Source organism: Ciconia boyciana, chromosome 3 (assembly GCF_034638445.1).
Source record: "Ciconia boyciana chromosome 3, ASM3463844v1, whole genome shotgun sequence".
In the NCBI taxonomy this organism is placed as follows: domain Eukaryota; kingdom Metazoa; phylum Chordata; class Aves; order Ciconiiformes; family Ciconiidae; genus Ciconia; species Ciconia boyciana.
In genome coordinates this window covers 3,954,067-3,967,810 of record NC_132936.1, presented here as the reverse complement: position 1 = coordinate 3,967,810, position 13,744 = coordinate 3,954,067, and the positions used below count along the sequence as shown (strand labels likewise).

Here is a 13,744-nt window from a genome sequence, read left to right as displayed (position 1 = left end):
GCTAGCGAGAGCTGGATGCAGGTAGAGATGTTGCTGTGTCGATGGGCCAAGGGGAAGTCTTCTGAAGATCCCACCACAAGGCCTTGCTCCAGCAATGTTTTTGCTGATATTTGGACAACATCTTTGTGGTAGAGAGGAGAGGATATGACTAAATGTCCTATCGCTCCCCCATCTTCAAAGAGGATTGGAGAACATACCTTACAGGAGCAACCCATCAAGCTGAACCTGGAACTCCAGGGGGACCAAGGTCCAGTAGAGATGGACACAAGTCTTTGCTAACCACAGGGTTTGGGGACCTGCCTTGCACCTTGGCCTGTTTTGAGTGCCCAGGGTAGGCTAAAGCAAGCAGGACAGTGTCGAATTGGACCTGTTGGATGCACTTACTCCTTTTGTTGCAGCAGATCAGAAGGTAGGATGGAGATACCTGGACTAAGCCAGGTGCTACAAGCATGGGCTTATTGCCCATCTCATCTTTACGGTAAGCAGCCCTGCACCACGGGCACACCATCTACTGTGGTTGGCTGGTTTCCACTACCAGAGCAAGAGAGCTCAAAAGTTGTTTCTGATGTGAATGAAGCAATGTCTTCTGCAACAGGGATGTGGATGACACAGACAGACGGCCTTGGGATTGCATGGGCGGGTGTGGGGAAAAAACAAGACAGAATCTTGCAGAAAAGCAGAAGTCTCGGCTCATCATTTGCCTCACCCCCATGAAACTGTGCCATGGAAAAATAGGTTAAGACCTGAGCAAGCCAATAGTGTTTCACTGTGACGGCAGCTCCAAAAAACCCCCAAGCCCAGTGAAATCACAAAATGACCCCCTTTCCATTCAGATTCTAGAGTGGGTCCAACAAAGTGTTTTTCTGGTTTACCAAGATTAGATATTTCACTTCATTTTAAAACTTCAGAATGCCTTTTTTAAGAAAACACATTTTAAAAGGAAATGGCATTAAAAACCCTAAAAAAATTACTTTGAAAATGCAGATATAGACAATTATGAAGGGTTTTAAATGCTGAATTTCTCTTTGTGTGTCCTCCCTCTACCATAAAGAATCGCTGAAGTCAACTCATTTTGCATACAATAATTTAATTATTCTAGATTTGCATTTTTGCATCGGTGAGGAGCAAAAAAGTTCAGTAGGAAAAAAAAATTCCCCTGGTTCTAGGCACATCCCAGATGCATTAAATTCTTTTTTTCCTCAATAAAATAGCTCTTCAGTACATTTCCCGACCTGGCACCCTTGGATTGCTTTGCAAGACACAAAGCCAGAGAATTCCTGAAGATCTTGGTGAGATCAGCTACTTAAATAGGAATGAAGATTTGCTACTGACGCGTTTTCTGCCCTGACTGTTTTCTACTTTTGCTGAGTTTTGGTCAAGTTCTTTTTATCTTTTTTTTTTTTTTTTTACATCATTAGTGGCTTTGTTGCTAGGAGGTGGTTAGAAGACAGCTACAAACAAGTGTGCTGTGCTATAAACAGCACTGACCATGCAGAAGGTCTTTCTCAGAGGCAGAAGGTGGAGGCTATGGCCACCATCCCCTAGAACGACACAGTGGCCGAAGCCTTGCTGAAAACCCCTCCTTGCAAGTGGGAGGGCAGTGAGACCTCCTGTGATGATACACACAGCGCTGGGTCTCCAGCTAACATCAGAGGGACTTTCATAGCCAAAAGCTGCTGCTCAGCAGGACCAGGCTGTTTGAGGAGGAATTACAGCAATGCAGAAAGTCCCCATGAAGAGCTGGAGAGCCCAGAGCAAGAAGCATCACGGTTTTTGCTGGGAAGTGAAGCAGATGCCTGGCTTGCATGTTGCATCCTTGCTGGAGAACTGGGAATATCCTACTGGCAATGTTCAGATCCCTTCCAATCCTGGTCCTTGTTGGATAAATACACCAGGTTGTATTTGTGCTTGCATTGAGGCCTCTTTCAAACACTCTGGCCTGTGTAAAAGGTCTTTGAAGGAGCATGACACACAAACCCCAGGAGCAGCCAGGCTCTCCGGCTAATGCTGGTGATGTGCTACTGTTGGTGCTACGCTGCTGCAGGTCCCAGTCTCCAGCACAGCCAGTGTGCCCAAGCTGGTCTTGGCAATATCTGTCCCCTGCCAACCCAGGGCAGCCGGAGGACAAATACAGAAGCTCTGTGCTCCTGCGATTTACCCCTTGGTGAGGGGTACACATTGCAGAAATGAGGTGGGAGCCCATTGGCTTATCTTGGGATCTCTTGCTGCAGTCCTTGCCAGCTTGCCATTTCCATTGCAACTTAAGTCTGCCCTGAATCTACTGTGTTTCTTAGGCCATGCTTTGCAGATGAACCTGGCCCAACCAAACGAACCAAGCATAAAATCTGGCTGTTTCAGGCCTTTCTGAAGAGCTGAGACACCCCATGGGAGAAGGCTGTGTGTGAGGCTGGGGAGTGGGATTGCACAGATTTCCAGGACTCTGAGTTTAAGCAGACGCAAAAAGTTTCTTGACAGGGGCAGGGGGGGAAAAAAAGATAATAAAAGCTTCTTGCTCTCTCCAGAAGTAGAAAACAGTTGCCTGTTGCCAGAGTGGTCATTCGCTAATCAAAACATCTGTCTGGAGGAAAAATGGCTGCTTACATTGAGCATTGCACCCTGCTGGAACCTCGCAGATGCTCAGCTGAGCTGCAAGAGACTGCGGGCCAGGAAGCAGAGCCAGGGCTCAGGGTCCTGGCGGGGCGGGGGGAAAGCAGGAGGGCAGACTGCTTATCCCACCTCCCTTAAACATGATTTCCTCATGAGCTCACCCCAGGCATTGCATCAGCCAGGTGGGATGTCTGCTGGGGATGGCTCTGCGGGACCTGAGGTCCTGCAGCACAGGGAGGTGGAATGCACTGGAGGGAGGAAGGAGAAGGATGGGGCCAGGAGAAGCAGGCACATCTCTTTGGGTACCGGGAGCATCTCTAGGGTTCTTCAGGTGTGCGAGGTCTTATCACAAAATTGCATTGGTCAACGGCAATTTCTGTGGTGGCTGGAATTTCAACCCAAATTTCAACCCAAATCTATCTGGTGCCCAAAGCGTGCATGGGCCAGGCTTGTGGATGGGCTATGGGCAAGTTGGAGCACAGCAGAGAGAAATCCCCTCTGGATGCCACCCCTAACTGAGGTGTAAGTCCCGTGGAAGTGGGCGTAGTCCATGCTCGCTTGGCCAAAATGCGTGATGCTCTGTTTTACAGTGCTTTGTGGGCACATCATGGTGCTGTGTAGGGATGCGGGAAGGTCCTGGCCCTCACAGTCCTGGGGACATGAGGAGATGGATGGAATGACCCTCCACACCTCTACGTGTGGCCACCCACGTTTCTGCCCTGGGAAAGGCCCTTCCCAGAGGCCCTGCATCCCAGTGGCTGCCTTTTCCCAGCAAGGGGACAGTATTTACCGGGACTTGCTAGCCATGTCCCAAAAGGAGCAATGAAGCTGGTGGCAGGCTGGTGCTCAGGCATTCGATGATGTCAGAGACCCCCGCCTTGGGTTGGGTCTCAGAGGGAATGATGCTCCCTCTCACCATCCTCAGATGAGACAAAGGGCTGTAGGAAAAGATGTACACCTCCAGTTTCCCACCTGAACACCTCCAACTGCTTGGAAAGCCATGTCAGAAATAGCTACTGGACGCAGAGCCCTTCCCCTACTCATCACTGCTGTGTCCAGCTCCAGACAGCCTTCCCCACACATATACCCTCTCTTCCCCTGCAAGCCCTGGCATTTACTTGTCCTCCTGTCCTTTTGCAGTAAACCGAAGGAACAGCATCCCTGCAAACCATCCCTCAGGGCTAATCTTAGCAGTTGCTGGGCAGTGCCCCCATCATCTCTACCCCACAGATCTTGGGGAAGGGAAACAGGGCAGGGGGGCATCAGGCGAAGGAGGGATGGGAGAGAGGAAGAGGATATAGAAAAACCTGCTGGGCTTCTCCCCACCCTCAGGGGAATGTGGATGGAGGTGGGATGTTCCCTACTTGCCTGCTTCCTATGCAGCTGCTCCTGGAGACACGATCCGAGGACGGACGAACCACTGGTCCGACCCATGACAGATGCTCCATGGGGCTGAGGGCCCTTGCAGAATTTCTCTATTAGAGACCTCTGGCTCCCACCGCATCCACACCATCCATGGGACTGACCGCTTTGAATGTTACACCCCCGGATTGCAGGAGCAGCCTGATTTTGCAAATGCTTTTAATGGGCTTTCTTTTTTTAATCAGGTCTTTGTGTCAGAACTGACTCTTTTCTTCCCCCCAAGGATTTCTTGCTCTATTTTGAATATAAAAATGATCATCTGGGAGGGGAGGGGATTTGCACTTCCCAGACAACCTGGCTGATGAAAATAGTAGTGAGGAAGGAGAGAAACCCAAAGAGAATCCAGACACAAAACCCAGCAAAACCCACAGGCTATTAACAGCTGTCATTAAAAACAGCTACAATGACTGTGAATGGGATGTTTCCACTATGCAAACCACCAAATTTTAGGAAACAGCTGAACAAACTGGCTGTGCAATGATCTTTCCTTTCTGTGATTAAAAAAAGACCTTTTCAGAAGAAATGCATCTTATTCCAGCTAGCCCCAACCCTCTATGAACCTACTCAACCATAGCGCTGAGGAGGCAGCGTGGTCTAACGAATGAAGACCTGGACAGGGACTTGTGGGTGACGCTGAGGAAGTGACTTTCTCATTCTGCCTCAGCATCTTCGATAGGGAGACTGAAACGCCTCTGTCTTAGGAGCTAAAAGCTGTGTAAGAAGCAAGATTTGTTTCTGTAGACTCCTGAGGCTTCCCGTAGGGTGCATAAAGAGCTGGCTTCTCCAGGGTGTTTTCAGTGTATTTGTTTAAGCTGTTGCAGAGATGAGGCCCCCCCAAAAAACACTGTGTAAACCTCTGTGGGTAATTGCATGACATCATTTTTGCATTATATGTGGCAGCAGGAAGGAAGGGACTTTTGGTCTCAGCCACCTCGAGGCTGGAATGACCTCACGTAGTTTGCACTTCAGCTGCTCTCACTGAGAAGGACAAACACAAGCCAACATCTGCCGAGCGTGATGCACAACCTAAAGGTCGCCCACATGCTGGTGATGTTGTTTACAGTAGGAAAGGCTTCGCGGAGCAGATCTAAGCTGAGGTCAAGGTGAAGGACCTTTACCAGCCATAAGACCCAAGGACAAGATGAGACTGGCTGAGGACATGTTGCTGTGTGAGATGGGAGCAGCTGCTCCAGGATGCATGTGCCTGATGTCCCAGCACGGCTCATGGGGCTGTGAAGTGCCCTCCCCGATGAACCCCCACCGGATGCATCGCATGGAAATCAGCCTTGACCCTGCAATTGCTCTGTGCTCCTGACAAAGGAAGAAAGCCCCGTGGAGGGCTGCAAGGCTGTCTGGGCCATAAGCAGGGGTCTGCAAGTGCTCGGGGGTCACACTATGCCCCTTACCCTAGCACAGGGTACTCTGAAGACAACCAGGACAGACACCCACCCCATCGCCCCCCGGCCAGGTGTGCTGCAGAGTCAGGCCTGCTGTTTGCATACCAAGGAGATACAGAAATGAGGAAGCCCTTGCAGATTCGTCAAACTTCTCCCTTGCCAGCTTGCATTTCGCCTGCTCCATTCTCCTCCGGCTAAGGGCAGGGGAAAGAGATGGAGGCAGTTGGGCTGGGGCTGGGGAAGGAGAGGACAGCCTCAGGGTTAGCTGGAGCGCTTTGCGCTTTAGGGCAGGGGCTTGTCCTTTGGTGGAGAGTACATCTGAGGTACCTGACCTCTCTTTGCTAAGGGACCTTCACTTCCTATTCCTATGAAAAGGGAAGTTGCTTTTTTAGAAAGCTGCTTGTCATCCACTGCTGAGGTAGGAAGGAGGAGCTACCACGAGGTGCAGCAAAGGCTTAGAAATAAGCTAGTGGCTGCCAAGTCATCTTGGGAAACAGGATGATAGTGTGGCAGCTCCAGACAGAAACCTGCTTCTGACTTGAGACATGCTCCTGATGCTGACAGTGGGGGAACCCAGCAGCTGCAGCCAGGCTGCTGCAAGGATTCTTCCAGCAATGGCCACGGTTCAAGCAGCTCAGAAGCAAGAAGTAAAAATAAAAAGGGCTAGATATGGTGTGGTCTGCCTATTGCATCCCAGGGAGGGGTTTTTTGGTATCTAAGATATCCTGGCTGTGCATCTGCATATCACCTGGGGCACATCCCTTCAGCCTTGTGCTTTCTCTGTTTCCTCCAGGTTGGGCATATCACGGCCATGAGATGAGACCTGGCGTCAAGAGGCCCAGGCAGAGATTGTCCTTCTGCAATTTGCTTACTCAGAAATCATGAAGCGACAGCCCAGGGATGTCCTTTGAAAGCAGCTGGAGGGAGACCACTGAGAAAGCATGTGAAAAAGGGCACTAGAAAGAGAGAAAGTCTCTCATATGCAGCTCCTGGATCACTCCAGATGGGCTCCATCTGCCCCTGCTTCCCCAGCCCGAAAGTGCAGGCTGTAATCTCACCCAGCCGAGTAGGGTCTGTCTAGCAGTGGTTTCCACTCTGTTTTCATATGTCGGTCCCCAGATGTCCTCCAGTATCTTTGTAGGCCTCTACATGAGTGTGCAAACCCAAGGCTGGCTTGTCTCTGCTACCTTTTACAGCTCCCTATAAGACATGCATGGAGACCAGAGGTCCAGCCCATGCGGTAAATGCCCATGGGCTCTTAGGCTTGCCTGTAAGACCTCTAGGACCCACCACTCCACAGGATGTGGAGAGGGACCAGAAAATGTGGCAGCCTCCCTCCAGATGACCGACAGCCCACCAGGATGACCCCACAGCCAGACACCTACACCGGTGGCCCACTGCATAACCTCCTTCTGCAGCAGCGCCCACTCCCACTGCATTTTATCCAGGGCACACCAAACCAAAAGTGTTCCTGTTAAGGTGTCTGCTGCAGAGGTGACTGGCTTTGTTCTGAAACCACCAAGAGGGATGAAGGCACCTCTCCTCTTCCAACTGGTCCCCAGCGCTGCTTCCCTATACTGCTGCTGTGGAAGCTGGGCAGCTCATTCCCTCCAGGTGTTCTTTTCGTGGTCTGGCCATGTTTTTCTCTTCCCTGTTAAGAACGAGTAGCCTAATTTACCATCTGAACCTCCCTGTTTCCATTCCTCTAGCAGATTAAAAGCTTATTTAATGCAATGTACTGTTGCTCCTGGAAGATGCCGATGCATTATAACCAACCCATCAGCCTCCATTTTGAGCACTTAGACTTTCTGAGCTCTCTGAGGCAGCACCCTGACTAGTAAAATAGGCAATATCGGGGCTCGTTCTCCCACCCTTCAAAATTAGGTGGCTGCATCCAAACCCCTCGTAGTCCCCATCCCATGCTACCTCCTGGACTGCGTTTGGGAAAGTCTAGTCTGATTGCTCAGGTTGTGCTGCCTGCCTGTTGGCTCTCTGCTTTCCAAGAGACAGGCTGTCCCTTTTCCCCTGATTTACTATCCTAAACACATCACCGCATTTGGGATGACACTCAGACACAGGCACCTTGTGTAGCCCCAGGTATCAGACCACCCCGAGTGCAGGGTGGTGATGGGCTCCCTCTTGTTTCACTATTGTTATTTATTGTTGAATCCCGTGGGCATTGCAGGGCTATCTCGAGGGACTGGGGTGAAAATGCAGCAGTGGCTTTGGCTGATGGTAACTGAGGGATATTCTGCTAGTAGGGACCACAAAGAGATTTTGTCTGGCCACGGTTAGGAAAAGCCTTTTTGGAGGGAGAAAGTGACTTTTTTTCTTTTTCTTCTTCTCACATATAAATAAGAGAACTAATGAGGAGAAACGCAAACATTTTAAAACATACACCTTTCTGGTGACCTCATGGAAGTGTGAATTTGCACTGTCCAGAATCAGCACAACTGCTTGCAGAAAATGGCCACTGGAGAAGCATCTAGCACAGCCCTCTGCTCCGAGGCAGGATCAGCCCTCACAAAACCTTGCTGGAGGAGCGTGTGGTCCTTGCACCCAAGAGCCTACCCACGCTGGACATGGTGGTGCTGATTCTTCTCTCCTACCCACACCAGTCGTCCCTGCCAGGCTTCCTCTACACTGCTCACACCATGCCTACTCTTGGCTACTTGCAGCAGCCAAGACCCTGCCTCAATATTATTACCCTTTTGATGACAGTAAAGAAAAAAACCCCGCCATTTTTTAATCCCTTATTCAAAATTAGAAGATAAGCTTGACTTTCAGAATTAAAAGAATATTCAAAGTTCCCTATGGTGCTCGAAGGAGATAGAAATGCGGCAGAACAAAGCCGAACTTTGCAGACAGGTCTATTGCAGAAGTCATTATTTACGGCACAGAAGTGATGGGGCCGATCCACTCTCAGGTTACCTCATCTTTGATCCGCTCTAATTCTATTGCATCAGAGCCAGAATAAATCTTATTTCCTCAAGTTTCTTGCTTTGCCAGTGTCCATACTCACACTAGCATCAGCAGGAAATGTTGATGTCCATGGAGTACTGCATTTAAACAACCAGGATTTCTTCCCACCTGGCTAAGGCCTCTCTTGTACAGAGTCTCACGTTCACAATTCCCTTCTGTGTACAGTTGTTATTCATTGGCAGCTCAATTCAGTGACTTTTACATGGCATGTTTTTTCCCACTTTTCCACCAAAATTTCCAGGAAAAAAAAAACAAACATTGGAAATGGGAAATCGCCACCCTTGAAAAGGTTCTGTCGCAAAACCACCATGCATATTGGCATCTTTCACTGGAAAAAGAATAATTCCCCCTGCAAGTTTGCTATATTAATGTTTCAAGCAGCTGCGGTCTTCTTCCTGTGCTTCTAAAATGGTGAAGGCCAAATACATAAGAGACAGCCAGGAAAAACTCTTGAGATAAAAGTCAAGTTAAAGCTTTTATACCAATTTCTCCATTTGCTTAGTATTACCTTAGTTCTCCCTCCTTCCATCACGTATTGCGGGTGATGCCTTGATTTTTCCTTAGATCAAATTTAACCTCTATTCAAAGCCCAGTTCTCAACCATCATCCTCCCATACACATATTTTGTGATGTTCTGCCCCAAATTTTCATGGTTCCAAGCCATTCACCATTAGCAGCTATTCACATAAACGTGGATGCCATCATGGCTTGGGTGTTGGGCAGGGAACCGGCTGGGCTGAAATAAGTCCTGCAACTCCCCTGCCTGCGGCATTTTGTCAAGGTTTTGCTTTCCCACCCCAGCGTTTCATGGAGAAGAGGGGTACCTTCTTATGAAGACACCTCGTGTGACCTGACGGTCCTTCACCACTAGCCACCATAACCCAGGGAAGCACAGAGATCTGAGAAAAGGGGAGGCTGTGACCTTCTGTGTACGAGGGCACACCATAATGTAGTAAATTGGGATCCCGGGGACCTGGGCACAGGGCCAGTCACCTCTTTTGCCTCTTGGCCATAAGGACGCTTAAGCAGATGGCACAAAGAGTTTTTTCAACCAACCTTCATCCACCAAAAGTGTTGCATATTCAACCATCTGCAAGGCAGACCAGACATCCCAGACAACTAAATAATTTCTCACTCTTCTCCCCTCATTTGGTAGCAAAGGATTCATTTGTAAACCATGTGTTTTCTATTTCTGCTCTGTCTCCTACGTGCCTGACACAGAGGACCTGAGGGGTTCTGCACACTGCCTTTTGATCAGCAACACATTTCACGGTTTCCAGAGGAGCAGAAATGATCAGTGAGATTTGGCCAAATTTGCAGAATAATTTCGTAAATACGTAAATAAATAAAGGAGGAAGTGCAGGAGAGAGATTTTGAAAAGCACATTTCACTTCAGAAGTCACATATATTTCGCAGGATGACAGAAGTGTAGGACTGGCCCCTAGAAGGTCATTAATCTGGTGGACCTACATTGCATCTGAGAGACTACCTAACGTGCACTTCAAAGCTTGCAATGATGGAAATTCCCACTGCCCTCCATCAGTCTATCCCAGCCCTCCAATTCCCGTAGCCTTAAAATGACTTCCTAACGATCAGCGCTAATTTCCTTCACTGAAAGACCTACAACTGCTTGTCCTGCCCATGGTGGACAAGAAGTTTATTCCTTCCTTCTTTGCAGTGGCTCCAGCAAATGAAGCAACATTCCTCCTTGCAAAAACTCTTAATTGATCACACTTTCCACACCTTTGCTCAACTGTGTCCCTCTCCTTTGGGCATTTATAATTGAGTTTGGAAGTTTGAATAGGCAAGCCCACAATGTTTTCCTAATTAAAACTCACCAACATTAACAAAGGCAAAATTGCTCCATAAAACTGCAGAAACATTGCTCTTCCACTCAGTTGCAACATTTTCTTCGAAAAAATTATAATTAGAAACCTATTTTTTATTTCAACACAAGGAGCTGCTGTGGTTTGAGTTTTGTTTTTGGGGGGATATTTTTGGCTGCCCAGTGAAATGAATTCACATGGATTTAACCCTGATATGGAAAACAGGCTGACCTGTGAGAAGCACATGGCTTGTCCAGCGACCTGTGAGAAGCACAATGCTTGTCCAGCATGAAATACCGGAGGTCTGGTTTACATTCGTATGGCATATGTTGCACCTTAGCATTTATTTTTAAGCAATAACTGTGACCCTGTATATCCTGTTTTGTACGAGGTGTACTTTCTTTTGAGTTTCACAGTGGCATCCAGCAGTGCAGCCACTTCTTCCACAATGAGCAGCAGGACCCTGAGGCTGTAATCTGTTGCCAAGACCTCTGCCAAGGGACAATTGCATCCTTTTTTAATTCCCTCAGCTACTTCTAATCTTGCAAAGTGGTGCTGACCTAACAAGAAAGCTGACTTGCACCACATAAAATGAAGCTGTGAATGGAAACTTTGGGGATGCCGAGGGCTCCCGCAGGATTTAGCCCCAAGCATCTTGCTAAATTCTTGCCCATGATTGAACCCCATGTGCCTGCAGGAAACGATTGACTACAGGGGAGCTCACCCACATGGAGTCAACGCTTGGCTACCTCCAGAGCCTCTTCAACCGTGGAAGAGCAGCGAGGAAACTCCCTTTTTAACATAAAGAGAATGGAAAGAATGAGAGGAAGGAAGGAAGACAAATAATGATGAAGTAATAGTGTGCCCAAGTGCTCCTACTCTGCTCAACACACTGCCGTGACCCCCGTGAAATCCATGGTGACCTGTTTCCACACCTGACCGAGATGACAAAAAGCCTTGTCTGCACCTAAATACGGCCTCAAGACCTTTCTGGGTTCTGATGTGCCCATAAAGGTGCCACTGAGAATTAAAGGCTGAAAGGTCAGTCAAGAGGAAAGTCATAAAGCAGAAATAAAACAGCTGATATCCCTGTCTGAAATGGACGCACAGCCCAAATTGTGCAGAAGTGGGATGCTCAGCCTGGGATATCGTGGGCTTATTTAACAGGGGCTGGGGAGCACAGCATCTCAGCTGAGAGCCCAGGGTATAAATGCATTCCAGAACACCCCACACTGATTAAGCAGGACACGGAAAGTCATTAGGAAAGCAGATAAACAAAAATCAGTAGCACCTTTGCAAAATTTTCTCTTAAATACGTCTTGGGTCTTTCCTCCTTCATAAGAAAATTCAGCCTTCGACTTTGTAACCCTCAAGGTGCAGTGATAGCCCTATTTTGGCAGAACAAAGGAAGAATGGGCCAGAAGATTTTTTCCCAGATTTTTGTGCATCAGTATAATGATAATGCTGCAGGTGGTCTGGGAGAAAAAACAAAATGTGGGAAAGAAATCACAAGCTCTGCAACCCTCAAATCTTCTGATAAAAATTACTTAAACCTTGACAGAATGTCTAATGGAGCATATTAATGAGGATGCCTTTGCTGCCCTGCAGCTGTCCTTTTTTCTTCTTAATTTCCATCTGCCTTCTCTTCTCCAACACGTACCAGAGCAGGGACCACGTGTGTGTGCTCTGCGTGCAGCAGGAACCCTCGCTGCTGATAGTGTATGCATCTTGTCCTGATTTTGCACTTTTAAAGATCCATAATCAATTAATTATCACAGCAGCCCTGCAAGAAAGGCAAGAAATGCCCCCATTTCACAAATCGGGTGACTGAAGCACCTTGAAGAGCCTAGTCTGGCCAGGCATCGCTGTCCGCAAAGTCCTGAGCAAACACCTGAGGAGGTCTGAGATGCAAATACCCCACAACACTGCAACTGCTCTTCCCTCCCAGAAGTGGCACAGCAAACAAGGTGGCTTCTGAGATATCCAGGCTCCAAGTTAGAGCGCTGTGGAATTTTGAGTCTGGCCTAAATTTTAATCAAGAATGAAAGTTATGGACTTAGTGTAGACTCTGCATATGTGGGGAGAAGCAGTAAGTCCATCCTTCCTATAACTCCCTTGGAGATCTCCAACTTGCCAGAAACTTTGTCCACAACCAGCATTAACTTGCCACTGGTTTTACCAACTTGAATGGAAGAGCTGGTGAAAATAAAATATTACCTCCAAGGAGACCATCCAACCCATCTGTGGGGTAAAAGAAAGCAAAGATCCTCAGCCCCAAATGTGCTTCTTGGCAGAAGGGGAATTAATGTCTCAACCCTTCTCTGCACCATGCGCAGCATCCACAGGTTCAAATCAGCAAGGGTTGCTGAGTTGGAGCCTAGGCATCCAAACTTCCACCTCCCCTTAAATTCTCTCTCATATCTGAGGAATTCAGCTGGAGGAAACTCATTCACCCCTTGCTATTTAAAGGGCTTTTATCTACTTTTATTTTTTTTAAGAGAAAGAGGTTGATCTGTGCCCAAGAGACGCTGCTGGGTCAGCGTCTGACTTAGACCATCAGTCCCACCTCAGAGAGAGCTCCGATTTCAGCACTGAGACACTGCCAGAAGGAAAGAAAGAGATGCACCCTGCCCTGATCTGCAGCAGCCCATTCCCTTGAACATCCCACTCCAAATTCTTAAGGGCTTAATTACCGCCAGTTCATAGACAGTAGCCAGAGATGGGACAAATCTTTAAATGCTCTAAAGGGATGCATCCACTGGAGCTCCGGCCAATAAACAGGCAGCAGGAATGAAGCAAAGTTGCTGGAAAATCGTTTGCACTTACCTGGCGAGTCCTATGTTCAGACTAAATCATATCCTGCTTGAGCCTAGTTGTCCACCAGCGTTAAAAAATCCCTCGCAGGGTGCGTACTTAAGAACATAAGCTCATCTTGATAAGTTTTAATCCTTAGAGCACGTAGAAAGAGAAACCCTAATTCTTCTTGGTGTTGTCAGTTGACTGCTGTTAGTGGTTTCCTGTCGACAACAGCTGAATGATAAATCGAACTGGTTTGTTACACTTATAGCAATTAAGGGCTGGTAGTATAACCACACTGCTCATTTAGTGCTAATGTTAGCACGATGTCTACCTTAGAAGAACCGTTACCCACAAAGGCTCAGCAGGCTATAAAAGGTACCGTCCCGCTACCAATGATGCCCCGAATCACTCTCATTCAGGCTGGTGTGAGCTGAAAGTCATCCCCTGAAACCACAGGGTATAAAACTGGTCTGCAAATGGGAGGAGAAATATGGGTCCTTGAGTTTTCTAGATTGGCCCATTCACATTTAAGAGCAGTCTGAGCCAATAGCAGGGGTGGAGATATTTATTGCATGCGCTTAACCTTTGGGAGTTTATCTCCAGTCAGGTTCTAGTCTGAACAGTTTCCCCTTTTGCAATCATCTAGGTTACAGTGCTGTAATCTTACTCACTTTCCATTTGAGGTTCTGTTTCTGCTTAAAATCTCATCTA

The 13,744-nt window shown here is 47.9% G+C and overlaps 1 protein-coding gene across 1 annotated transcript in view; it reads right to left on the bottom strand.

The window, feature by feature from the left end:
• The window catches only part of BLK (BLK proto-oncogene, Src family tyrosine kinase), a 45,084-nt gene extending 31,655 nt beyond the window's left edge, over positions 1-13,429 (bottom strand). The window contains exon 1 of the mRNA XM_072857754.1: positions 13,061-13,429. The gene's annotated coding sequence lies outside the window, so the exon portion shown is untranslated. The remainder of the gene's footprint in view (positions 1-13,060) is intronic.
• Between the last annotated feature and the right edge of the window lie 315 nt (positions 13,430-13,744).